A 13,919-nucleotide genomic window follows, 5' to 3' on the forward strand; every position below is an offset into this window, starting at 1 on the left:
GGCAAATGAAAGGGAATTTTAGAGAAAAACATCAAGAAACACTTTACAAGAAAACCATCACATTCATAAAATCATATCACAAAATAAACAGCTCATAAATGATCAGACAAACCTGTCAAACTACGTACTTCTTAAAGTTAATAGAGAAGATTTAGCGTGAAATTAATAGACCAGACCTAGGTCAGCAAACCAGTACCAAAACCAAGCCAGTTCTCTTTTCCCAGTACTACCACCACCTCCCAGCATGCTGTTGCTTTCCTTACAGTCACTGGCCCTTCTAAATCTAATCCCTAATCCACTCATCCACTCAACCACCCCCCTCCCTAACTTTCATCTCTGCTGAATTCTAAGACATTTCTACTTTACAATCTCTGCCTTCCTTTCTTTCTCTTTTCTCTGCATCCATCCCACCCCACCCCACCCCATTCCAATCTCATAATGACTTCTCAGTCTCTCTATGTCTGTTCTGTTTGCCACACACACACTGAATATGTAATAAAATATGAATATGTTTACAGGGTTATCAGTATTCAACAATTACACAAAAAGCAAATGAACACAAAAAACACTTCACTGAGTGCATAACTGATGAAATTACAGTAATATGATGGAAAAACGTCGATCAATAAATAAGACACTTGATTTCTTTCAGAATAACCACGTCCAGATAATTTGACATGATACCACACAGAAGTTGAGCAGTAAACTAAAGAAGCAGTTGGATAAAACATGTTTTAGATTCGCATGAGAAAGAAACTCAGAGACTAACGATAACGGATCGTACATCTCCAAAGTTACATGCTCAGCCAAAAAACCATGAAACTGATGTCCTCCATCAGCCACATTGTTAATTCTATCAGCCATTAATGTTACACAGTTATAAAAGAGGTGCATTCAATTTTAGAAAACCAATATCAATTTCAAACATTGTATTTGGTTGAAAGTAGATAGTAAGCAATCCAACGCAATAAATAGCTTCAGATCTCAGTCAATGCGAAACTTACTAAATATTGCTTACTTACACAACATCATACCTGGCAAAGAATCCATACATGCAATTAAACATATTCTAACTACGTACAGTTTTTGTTTACACACAACATTTTTTACTTTGTTATCCAGGGTATAAATGTAGAAATTTTTCGAATTTCCTACTCAAGAGCAAGCCACGTGTAGTTGATCGTGAGAGAGACAGGAGTCTTTAAGGTTGATGCCGCAACATTTTAAAATTTGTCCTTGCGCTTTGTTAATTGTAAAACTGTAGGCTAATTCGATTGTAAACCGCAGACTTTCAAACTGGAGTGGCAGTTCCTTAGAGATCATTGGTATTTTTGGGATAAATAGTGTGTGACCTTTGTTGTTTCCAGTCATAACTTCAGCTTCGATGATGTTATTCAATAGCTGCTTGACGATCACTCTTGTTCCATTACACGACGTCCTGTGTCTGCATGAAAAGCATTATTCAACATGGTGGCGTTGCTGTCGGGGTTCCTCCGAGCCATTATCCGTAGGTAGCGGTTATCCACTGCATTAATAGCCCTTGGGCGGGCTGAGTGAGGCACGTGATCGACAGTTCCTGTCTCTCTGTATCTCCTGCATGTCCGAATAACATCGATTTAGTTCACTTAGAGACGCCTGGACACTTCCTTTGTTGAGAGCCCTTCCTGGCACAGAGTAACAGTGCAGACGCAATCGAACAGCGGTATTAACCGTCTAGGCATGGTTGAACTACAGACATCACATGTACCTCCCTCCTAGTGATATGACTGGAACTGATCGGCTGTCGGATCCCCTCCGTCCAACAGACACTGCTCATGTATGGTTGTTTACATCTTTGCGCGAGTTTTGTGACATCTCTGAACAGTCAAAGGGACCGTGTCTGTGATAAAACATCCAAAGCCAACGTCTCTCTTCAGGAGTTCTGGGAATCGGGGTGCGGCACAACTTTTTTTGAGGTGTGTATACTCGCAGAAATTTGTGGTGTTTGTAGTGTTGTGGTAGTAATGATCGCGTATTGTGAATGGAGAAAACATAATCGATTCATCTCTGTTAGCGTTGATCGAAGAGACACCGAAAGAAGTCATTTGGAGGCAGGCGTTGTACGCCTTTGTATTTTGAAAAAAGTATTTTGATTCTGCTGTTTCCCCCGATCACGTAACAAAAATTCCTGCTGATATGCTTCCAGTGCTGGTAATCGAATTTGGTATTTCTCTGCTAAAATTTTCGAAGTTGCAAAATTGGCAGATGTTATCCATTTTTCCGATTACTATGTCTTTGTGTTTGAAATATTCTTTCGTCATATCGCAGTGGAATCCTTTATTTGTTAGGTTATACTGTTTACTTGTCGTCGTCCGCATTTCTCATAGGGTGATGTTTTCATGGCTTTCTTGAGTTTGTAGTCTTTTGTTGTAAGATCGTGTTGCAGTTCTTGATTCCTCAATCCGTTCGTTGTTCTTTGGTTTCTGTCCTCGTGGTGCTCATTCTCGTTCGTTGGGAACTTAAACGTTCTTCGCGCTTGTCGATTTTGCTTCTGTTTCCAATGTTTTGCTTCAGAAGTGGCAAGATCTCTTTCTCTTCTACGTTGGGGATTGTCTAAAATATAAATCAAATCAATATCTTACCAACAAATACATTAAGTTCACTTTACACGCTTATTCACAATTTATTTTCGATTTACGTTTAGTTACTGTATAACTTTGACTACTCACACTGTTTGCTTTTATTCACCCACTACACAACTTTTTCAGTTCCTCTCTTCGTCAGTGATAAGAAACTTACATTCGAACTCACGACGATTCTTTCTTTACATACTTCAACCAATGGGTAGCCCCACTAGTGTCGAATTCCAGAGCGTACCAAAAAGGCTTCGAATGTTCCACAATGTTCCAGAATATTCCAAGACATTCGAGAGTATTTGGAGATTTTTCGAACAATCTGGATTCTTCCAGAAGGTTTCAGGCTATTCTTGAACATTCCAAAATATCCCGGATCATTGTGGAACATCTGGAATGTTGTGGAATGCTCTTGACTAGTGGAGAATATTCTGCAATGTTCTCGAATACTCTAGAATACTCTGGAATGTTCTAGAAATTTCTAGAGCGCGAAATTTCCCAGTCCTTACATGTTCAAAAGCTTGTCCTTTCATAAAAATGGGAACCGTCTTCATGGATGGGTGATAGAGGGCTAGCACACCATTTCACTCCCTTGACTGTACCGAGACTCGTCTCTGATTTTTAGCGGCACGCACGTTGTAAGTTACTTTTATAATATATATTTAATTCAAGTGTGTGGGAGATCACCATAGCGGACCACCTCAACCAATCAATCGTTCACTTCCCAATTGTTAGACAGCACTGTATGAGGAGCAGAAATGTGGTGCCCCGTCTTGTATAGCCAATATTCATTGTCTTTCTATTAAGGTAGCGTTCTCCCATAGCACAAGTAACTTGTGGCGCAGATATTGGTGGTGAAGAGGACGTAGAAATTTGGTAAAGTGTTTGACCCTATGAGTCCTTCATGCACTTTGACATTAAGACTACCCAACTGCTCTACTTCCTTGACAGGACAAGGATTTATACTAGCCCACATGTGGATTCTTGGCGAGATACTTGCTCCAGTCACATTAATGTGAGAACCGCCTATATTCAACATCAGTGAACAGTATCCCTTCACAGAAGGTGGTTGACAGTACTAGCAATAGGGGCTGTATAAAGCGTTTCGGGTGAATGCGGTAGCTAGTTTAAGACAGCGCAGTGGAATCTGACTCGAGTTTCTGGAATGTGGCCGTACTATGGGTGATTAGGGTTACATAGTGACACTTCAGCATCCTAGGAATCAGTTATTAGGAAGAATCTGAACAAGATCAAAATTCTCCACAATAACGAACGACTGCGTATCTCTTTGGGATGTAGGAGGTGATTCAGCCGTGGAGGCTTTCTTGCAATGTATCGACATCACTATTCATACGATCCTTAACTAACATGTTGCCTTTGAGTACAAGGCCCTCTGGAGTGGCACCTCTGGGCGTGGTGGCCGGTATAGTGGGAAGTATAGGCAGAGGAACGAACCTGTAAGGAGCTTTCCTTGAGGCCTCTTCGCCGTAGTGTTAGCTGTTGGCGGGGGACCAGTATTGGGGTCTTGTTACCCTGTGTAAGTTATCAACTAACGACGTGGTATGTGCTGTGATTTATAAGAAGGGCGCCAAGCTCTGAGGGTAGTGTTCACTGTCATTTTGGTCTGTCTTGCTTCTTTTTGTTGGGTACAGATGCCCGTGTCTCCAAGGTATTTGAAGGGCAATGTGATTGCTAGATCTGATAGTTTAGATTGATCCATTGACCGATATCGCTATATGATGTGTTTTGAGTGTTAAACTTATGTGTCCGTGTTGCTTGTGAACCTTTAGCCAGAGTAAACTCCTGTGTTCCAGAATAAAGCTTATTTTTGAGGTTGTGTGTGTTAATATATGCGGTACCTGTTCTTGTCCGCCTCTCTTAATTCTTCTGTTTCTTACAGTAAATTTTGAATTCGAGGCTCCGTGAAATGTTTAGTATTGCTGTGTAAGAAATTATATAGTGCGACTGATCGATTTAAGTGGCTCAATTAAATTTTGGTCTGTTCCACGACGCATTTATCCTCTCCGAACCGCTATGGGCTAATTAGTGTACTGATGAACTTTGAATGTCTTGCGAGTGTGCCTGTGGTTGCTTTAATGGTTTTTTAAAAAGGAATATTTTTCTGATACTACATCCATTAGCTTGTGACCTTCACCTAAACCAAATTTTGGTGTGCGTCGGAATCCCAACATGTACCTCAGTCTGTTGTAACTTATTCATTCTTCTGTTATTGGAACATGTGTTAAATCATCAATTGATGTGTTTTTCTGGGTTTAAAATTATCTTGCCTAGATATTCGTGTTAAATTGTTTTTCATTATTTTAAGTGTGATTTTAGGTTTTCTTAATCAATCAAGTTTAAATCATGTTCTATTTTCTCACCGTCTGGTAATTAAGGACGTTCCGATCTGTTCTGGTATGGTATTGACGTCTGCCTTTATTATGGATTTAGTCTTGTTACATTCAGTTCCTTACATAGGGCGTGTCTTTCCTTAAAAATATTAAATCATCTTGGGTTAAAGTTAACTTTAAATTTTCTGAAAATTATATAAATTCGCACTGAATTTTAAATGAGGTTTCCATTCCTTGGCCTTTTAATTATTTTAAAAAATAAATGAAAGCTTAATTGGTCCCAGATCAACGGTACAGACCGAGTCTAGTGCACTACCACGCCTTCCTCGTTGTTCCAAAATAGGACTCCAGTTTGGACACCTGTTTAATGAAGCATAAATGTAACACGATCCATCGATGTAATAAAAGTGACTTATTTCGCTACTCTTTACACGTCGCAAAATACACGGATAGCTCGCAAAACCATTGCATGGCTTGCTGTGTAAACATGATAGATTTACATCATAAATATCTGCTATGGAACTCATAGTCGTGTCAGAGTCCAATGAACATCAAAACAGAAACGCAACAGTCCAAAATGTAATCATACAGATACGCCAAAATGAAAGTCAGGGTGAACCACGCGCGGTATAAGTGAGCAGGATGCAAAGTGATTGTGATCGTCTCAATTGTGAGTTATATTAGTCATGTGACGTCTGCAGTTTTGTCCGAGTGACCAACAATAATGTTCAGATCTTTCAAAGAGGGTTCAAGATGTGAGATCAATAATGGTGTAAATGCATCACGCTCGATTGAATATGACATAGAAACTTTGTGTAGGTCACAAGTCACTCCAGCTATGTGGGGGACAACGGATATAAGAGGAGAAGTTTTTGTATGTAGTACCTTAATACATACGCAAACCAGTGGGGTGGTTGTTTTTGTGGGTGGCCGAGCGGTTCTAGGCGCTACAGTCTGCAACAACGCGACTGCTACGATCGCAGGTTCGAATCCTGCCTCGGGCGTGGATGTGTGTGATGTCCTTAGGTTAGTTAGGTGTAAGTAGTTGTAAGTTCTAGGGGACTGATGACCTTGGAAGTTAAGTCCCATAGTGCTCAGAGCCTTTTGAACCATATTGGTTGTTTTTGCTCTATGTCAAACAGTATTCTCACAAGCACGTCACATAATTTCCTGCCCAATTTTTTTACACGGTCCTAACTGCACAACTAAATGGACTGTCCCTCTCAGTACAGGCTAACTGTTTTATGTCCACGTATCCACACTTTAAGACGTGACTTGCCTGCGGCCCAGTGGAAAGTAAGGAATAATGGCTTACCTTTGCCACAAATACTAAAATAGCCACCGAATTCACTACCTGCAGATGGAAGTCACGTTGGTCCATCTCTCAAGACAATTTGGAGAGATGAACCAATATTATCTGGGATAGATGGACCACTTGTTTCAATGTGGGAGAGATGGAGCAAATTAAATTTAGTTTCAAGCATTGTGAAATAATTACAATGCACATGGCTCCTATTACAGGCTATGCTTATGTCTCGAACGATACATCTGTGTCAACGAATGGAAGTACAGAATCTCATACACAGGCCAACCAAACACTTAAAGATCATCAAAATACGTGATGATCCCAAGCACACCAAAAGAGTAGAGTTATCTGCACAAGTCAAATTCCGACACAGACACAACTTCGGACTCCACTTGCACTAAACCTAAAATTTCCAAGATTGCCATCTCACAGCTGACTGCTCCTAAGCCATCACAGGTAAAACTTTTGGAAGAAATATCACTTGCTCCTTTTATTGATAAAACCATGAATTTTAAGAGGAAAGCAGCAAATGTATCCAAAGAGCTAGACTCTGCTGAAAATGCTGAAACTTTAAAACAAAGAGGGATAAAAAAGAAAGGGAACTGAAAAGGCACAAAAGTATCCCCAAAAGCTAATAGAAATGAAGAGAAAAACAGACTGAAGAAGCTAAAGAAGTGAAATCCTTCAAATAACTCAGTGCTTTCATCAAATGCAGACATCATAGAGGAAAAGTAAAATAACTTTGATGAATAGGACGAAGATGACTCTGTTGTATGTGGTGAAATATATCATGAAACAAAAAATAACGATTGGATTCAGTGTATTTCCTGTTCATGATGGTCAAATGAATGTTGTTCAACATTTGGTAACAAGTGTAATTGATGTAGTGAGGGAAAGACAGGCTAATGCTTGAAAAAAATTAACATATTAGAAAAGCCAATGTTCAATCAAGATTTTTAAGTAACTGAAATTGTTTTGGAGTAAAATATTTAATAGCGTAATTCTGCATTCATTACAAGACATTCCAAACAAAAAAATGTAATTTGAATTCACTCATTTCTTCATGTGTAGACATTTTTATATGATCATCTCTCCCAGTATAGTGGTCCATCTCACTTATATACCTAAGGGCGAGATGGACCAGTCATGAGTATTTTCATTGTATCATATGTCTTATGTTTCAAGTGGCAGTGCCTCAATAATATATTGTACTCTAATTTGTATGAGACTCTATAGGAACACATATAACGTGTGGACTGTTAAACTACAATTCTCCACTTCTTGTATCTTGAAATGGAAGAAGTTCTACCATTGAACTTTTGATGTTTGCAAACGAATTGGGTTTCTTTAAAATCTTAACAAGTTTACCTGTCTTCAAAATGGAAGTTTGCATTAAATTCCAATACTTTCCATTTCGACAAGTGTTTACATTGTAACTGGTATTTGATAATACTTATACATAATTTTATTTCAGTCGCTGATTATTGGTGTGTAGGACATAAATAATGTAACAGTCAGATTTTTAAATATATAGTATTGACAATATTTTCTCGATTGCAACACACTTAAATTTCAACATAATATATTATCGAACGTGCATGACAACATGTAGTACCTTAGAACATTTTATTCCATTTCAAACACCTGGATTAATTTTTCTAGCTGCAGAAAAAGAATTCAGCACAGGCTATCATTTAAAAATGGCGTAAAGAAATATGTTATACTTCTATTATGTGTGGAGGCAGAAGTCTGACTGTACTTTACAGACTCTAGAAGGTGGCACACCTTGAAGAAAATAAGGAATACATTGATAAGACGCATCGTGAGGCATCAAGGAATAATTAATTTAGTAATACAGCGAAATGTGAGAGTTAACTCTTGTGTAGGGAGGGGAGGGGGGGGAATAGAGACTTAGAACCCAAAATAGGGGCCAAATGGATCTACGTTACTCACACAACACATTTGCATGCTTGGTGAGACTTGCGCAGGATAGACTAGTATGAAGACCTGTGTAAAACCAATCTTCCAATTAAGGACTACAACAACAATGGAAACATACCAGATGTGTACAGAAAATAATGTCAAAGCGGTCTTAATTAATCTAGAAATCGATGAACGTTGTTCGAATTTTGTATACAGGGTGTATCTGACATAAGTGCAGATATATTTGCTTGCATGACCATCTTCCGCAGCAGGCGCTAAAATCAGTTATCATCGGTGAAGCTTACTGGAATTAATTAAAGAGAATTCTACGCTAGATACCTTTCGCTTTTCGTTACAAAGTGTCTTCTGTGGTGGTTGTAGTTTCTGCCTCTTGTTTACGTGTTCTCCAAACCACAGCTTGTTGTCTCTTTGTTATACATATACACTTCGCGTTTTTTTCCTTTCTGCCCTTTTTCTTACGCTGCATTTCCGCTATTTACTCTTCATCTCACTTCTGGAAATCGAACTGAAGTTAAGAGTATTTCTATGTAGTACAATATTACAGTGTTCATCTGTAACACTGTTATTTTCCTAATATTCTACAGTTTCTGCAACTGGTGAACGCGGTGAGCTATTCGCAGTATTTTTCTTCTTTAGCTTCATCAGTCTCTTTTTCTCTTCACTACTATTTCCTTTTGGTAATATTTTTGTGGCTTTTTCTGATTTCTTTCCTTTTTTTATCCCTCTTTAGTTTACACTCTCAGTATTTAGCCCTTTGGATATGGTCTCTACCTTCCTCTTAAAACTCATGGTTTCATCAATAAAAGGAACAGGTGATATTTGTTCCAAATGTTTTGTCTGTGTTTTCAGTTTTGAGGTGGCAATCGCGAAGTTTAAGTTTAGTACGAGCGGAGTTCGCAGTTGTGTCCGTGAAGGAGTTCGATTTGTACGGATAATTCTGCTCTTTTGGTGAGCTTGGGATCACCAGGTTAAGCGATTGGTTGACCTGTGTGCGAGGTTCTGCACTTCCATTAGTTGACACAGACGTATCTTCCGAGAAATAAGCATAGCCTGATATACAGCCATATACAGGGGCATTGTTTCATATGGCTTGATGCTAACTTTAGTTGTGCTCCAACCATCTCTTTCTCATTAAAACAAGTGGTTCATCTCTCCCAAATAACATTAGTACATTCATCCCAATTGTCTTGCAGATATGGACCATTATGACTTCTGTGCAGTCCTAAGGCATCAGCTGTGCCCCAATCAGAGCAAAGCCAAGAAACGGCGTCAAAAAAACGCTGAATCGCGTTGCAGTGGAAAGAGCGGGCAGTGACACATCACGAGGAAGACAGACTTCAGCATCCCCTGTCAACGATGGTTGGGTCAGTTCGGTCGCCAACTTCGAGAGCATCAGTGCTGAGTGTTAGAGAGAAGATACTTAGCCTGCATTTTACGAGTGTTAACAGCGGCTAAAGTACTTTTCGGTAGGAGGCATAGGAAGCCCCTTCATAGAGAGAAGCTATATTTATTTTATTTTTAGAAATTAATGAATTCAATTCATCTTCATGCGATATGTAAAAATCATTTTGGAATCCTGCCGCGGGCCATCGCAACTTCCATGCTTCCTTGTTTATGTCAGTCCTGTCTCCCACAGTAGCCGACACAACAACTTCCTAATGAAGCTTATCCATTACGGATATTTTAGAGCCCATGAGTGTTAATTGAATGAAAATACATAAAACTGCAACCAATCATTTTTTAAATATTTATTTATTCCATGAACAGATTTTCGAACCATCTGAAGATGTTTTCTGGAAGTTACATCATTATTTCTGGCATAATACTGGGTGCTGGCTCTGTGACAAGAAGATGGAACGCGCTTTAATATATCGCCATGACTATTGTTTCTCTGTCGATTAGTCTTTTACTTACTGCGACAGTATGGGCGGCTTTCTTCCGTAGTGTCCACCTGTCTGCTTCCATTTTGATGGCCAGTTGGTGTATCACTTCATCGCTTTACACACTTTTACAGCCGGCCGGAGTGGCCGAGCGGTTAAAAGCGCTACAGTCTGGAACCGCACGACCGCTACGGTCGCAGGTTCGAATCCTGCCTCGGGCATGGATGTGTGTGATGTCCTTAGGTTAGTTAGGTTTAAGTAGTTCTGAGTTCTAGGGGACTTATGACCACAGCAGTTGAGTCCCATTGTGCTCAGAGCCATTTTTTTTTGAACACTTTTACAGAATCGATATTAATTTACACTGTGACAGCGAAACTCTGCCAGCAATCAGCATGTGTTACACAACTGTTGCTTGTAACAAAAATCTTGACAAAAAGATATGGCATAGGGCTACTTTGCACAGATATGTAATTTGTTATGTTATACATGTATTAAAGTCGATATAAGGGCAAATATTTTAATCAGACTGGCGATAACATAAGGGCTCTAAATAAAATAAATAAATAAATGAATTACTACAACAACAAACTTCGAGAGATCTGATGTCTTATTTCTATTCATATATTAGTAATAAGCGAATATTAATAATTCGTATTCCGAGTTAGTAATTCGTCTTAGCACGAGAACATTTAAATAAGAGTAATCACCTATTCAGGGTCTAAGAGAGGAATTTTTAAAACACGAAGAACGCGAAGAAAGAGAATATCGATAAAATGGGACCAAATACTCATATATTGTTGTACTTCTTTCCGCTCAAAATAATAGTCTATCTGAACCACTAAATTTTTCTACTGATATAATGGAGTTGCACAGGTGCTCAGTCTTCAAAGAGCAGGTGTGGGATTTCAATGAAGTGGTCAAAGCAAAGTGCGACAGAGCAATGTACAGTCAACTTGCTGCAACGAAGTAGAACTTATGTTACAATATGCTTGGAAAAAGGCGGGTTATGACATTGAAAAGCTATACCATCGTTCGAAAATGTAATTAATGTGCAGCTTCAATGCAGAATGAGTGATGGATATGACAGAAGATGGTTTAATCAGGAGTGCATATTGTTCTGCTCCACTCTGCTTTGACCACTTCATTGAAATTCCACAACTACCTTTTGAAGACTGAATACCTATGCAACACTGTCAGGGCAACAGGCAAAGTTTGCTGTCAGGCACAGTAATTATTTTCCGCAGAGGGAAATAGAAACTGGTCAGAAACAGTCTGAAAAGCTCTTAAGGGTGTTTGAGGCAGGATGTGCTGCGAAATAATTGTTAAGAAAAAATTTTTATACGTTGCACCGTTTCCTAGTTAATTAGCGCACAAGTTAGCTAATCTGGCCGATGCGTGCGCAAATTGAAGCGGCCCGCCAGATACAGTTAGTGTCAGTTGTTCTCATAGCTTAGATGATAGCGCCAGACACTGCTCATCTTTGACTCGAGTTCTGCAGTTAGTACCATCCTTGTTCAATTTTCTTATAGCTCTCTTATTTGGTTTTAGGAAACCAAACGACATGTTTAGCAACATCGTCTCTGGCGGGCTGTTTGAAATGGCGCGCTCAACGGCCTGACTGGCTAACTTCAGTGTTAATTAAGTCGGAAATGGTGCTAAGTATCGAAATTTTTTCGTAAGAGTTATTTTTGAGCACAAAATACTCTGCAAAACTCTTACAAACCTTTTAGACTATTTCTGGCCACCCAGTAATCACATAAGACACGACGCTGAACATGTGTATTTTTGGTCCTGTTATATCGAAATTTTGTTTCTTCTCGCTACGAAAGTTCCTCTATTTGACCCACAACAGGTGATTATGCAAATATCTCTCGAGTTAAGGCGTGCAGTTTTGCATGCGAATGGGTTATACCACTGTTTACGGGATAAGCAACTTATATTCTAAGCATCTTTTCGTGCGACTCTGAGCGTTAGAGGTCACGCACTGCCCTTGTGAGCACAATATTCTCTGAATGAAGCATAAACTGTATCGTCCAAATATTCTTAATATATTGTTGTTGTTGTTGTTGTGGTCTTCAGTCCTGAAACTGGTTTGATGCAGCTCTCCATGCTACTCTATCCTGTGCAAGCTTTTTCATCTCCCAGTACCTCCTGCAACCTACATCCTTCTGAATCTGCTTAGTGTATTCATCTCTTGGTCTCCCTCTACGATTTTTACCCTCGACGCTGCCCTCCAATACTAAATTGGTGATCCCTTGATGCCTCAGAACATGTCCTACCAACCGATCCCTTCTTCTGGTCAAGTTGTGCCACAAAATTCTCTCTCCCCAATCCTATTCAATTCTTCCTCATTAGTTATGTGATCTACCCATCTAATATTCAGCATTCTTCTGTAGCACCACATTTCTAAAGCTTCTATTCTCTTCTTGTCCAAACTATTTATCGTCCATGTTTCACTTCCATACATGGCTACATTCCATACAAATACTTTCAGAAATGACTTCCTGACACTTAAATCTATACTCGATGTTAACAAATTTCTCTTCTTAAGAAACGCTTTCCTTGCCATTGCCAGTCTACATTTTATATCCTCTCTACTTCGACCATCATCAGTTATTTTGCTCCCCAAATAGCAAAACTCCTTTACTACTTTAAGTGTCTCATTTCCTAATCTAATTCCCTCATCATCACCCGACTTAATTCGACTACATTCCATTATCCTCGTTTTGCTTTTATTGATGTTCATCTTATATCCTACTTTCAAGACACTGTCCATTCCATTCAACTGCTCTTCCAAGTCCTTTGCTGTCTCTGACAGAATTACAATGTCATCGACGAACCTCAAAGTTTTTATTTCTTCTCCATGGATTTTAATACCTACTCCGAATTTTTCTTTTGTTTCCTTTACTGCTTGCTCAATATACAGATTGAACAACATCGGGGAGAGGCTACAACCCTGTCTCACTCCCTTCCCAACCACTGCTTCCCTTTCATGTACCTCGACTCTTACAACTGCCATCTGGTTTCTGTACAAATTGTAAATAGCCTTTCGCTCCCTGTATTTTACCCCTCCCACCTTTAGAATTTGAAAGAGAGTATTCCAGTCAACATTGTCAAAAGCTTTCTCTAAGTCTACAAATGCTAGAAACGTAGGTTTGCCTTACCTTAATCCTTCTTCTAAGATAAGTCGTAAGGTCAGTATTGCCTCACGTGTTCCAATGTTTCTACGGAATCCAAACTGATCTTCCCCGAGGTTGGCTTCTACTAGTTTTTCCATTCGTCTGTAAAGAATTCGCGTTAGTATTTTGCAGCTGTGACTTATTAAACTGATAGTTCGGTAATTTTCACAACTGTCAACACCTGCTTTCTTTGGGATTGGAATTATTATATTCTTCTTGAAGTCTGAGGGTATTTCGCCTGTTTCATACATCTTGCTCACCAGTTGGGTAGAGTTTTGTCAGGACTGGCTCTCCCAGGGCCGTCAGTAGTTCCAATGGAATGTTGTCTACTCCGGGGGCCTTGTTTCGACTCAGGTCTTTCAGTGCTCTGTCAAACTCTTCACGCAGTATCGTATCTTCCATTTCATATTCATCTACATCCTCTTCCATTTCCGTAATATTGTCCTCAAGTAGATCGCCCTTGTATAGACCCACTATATACTCCTTCCACCTTTCTGCTTTCCCTTCTTTGCTTAGAACTGAGTTTCCATCTGAGCTCTTGATATTCATACAAGTCGTTCTCTTATCTCCGAAGGTCTCTTTAATTTTTCTGTAGGCAGTATCTATCTTACCCCTAGTGAGATAAGCCTCTACATCCTTACATTTGT

Source organism: Schistocerca americana, chromosome 1 (assembly GCF_021461395.2).
Source record: "Schistocerca americana isolate TAMUIC-IGC-003095 chromosome 1, iqSchAmer2.1, whole genome shotgun sequence".
Taxonomy (NCBI): domain Eukaryota; kingdom Metazoa; phylum Arthropoda; class Insecta; order Orthoptera; family Acrididae; genus Schistocerca; species Schistocerca americana.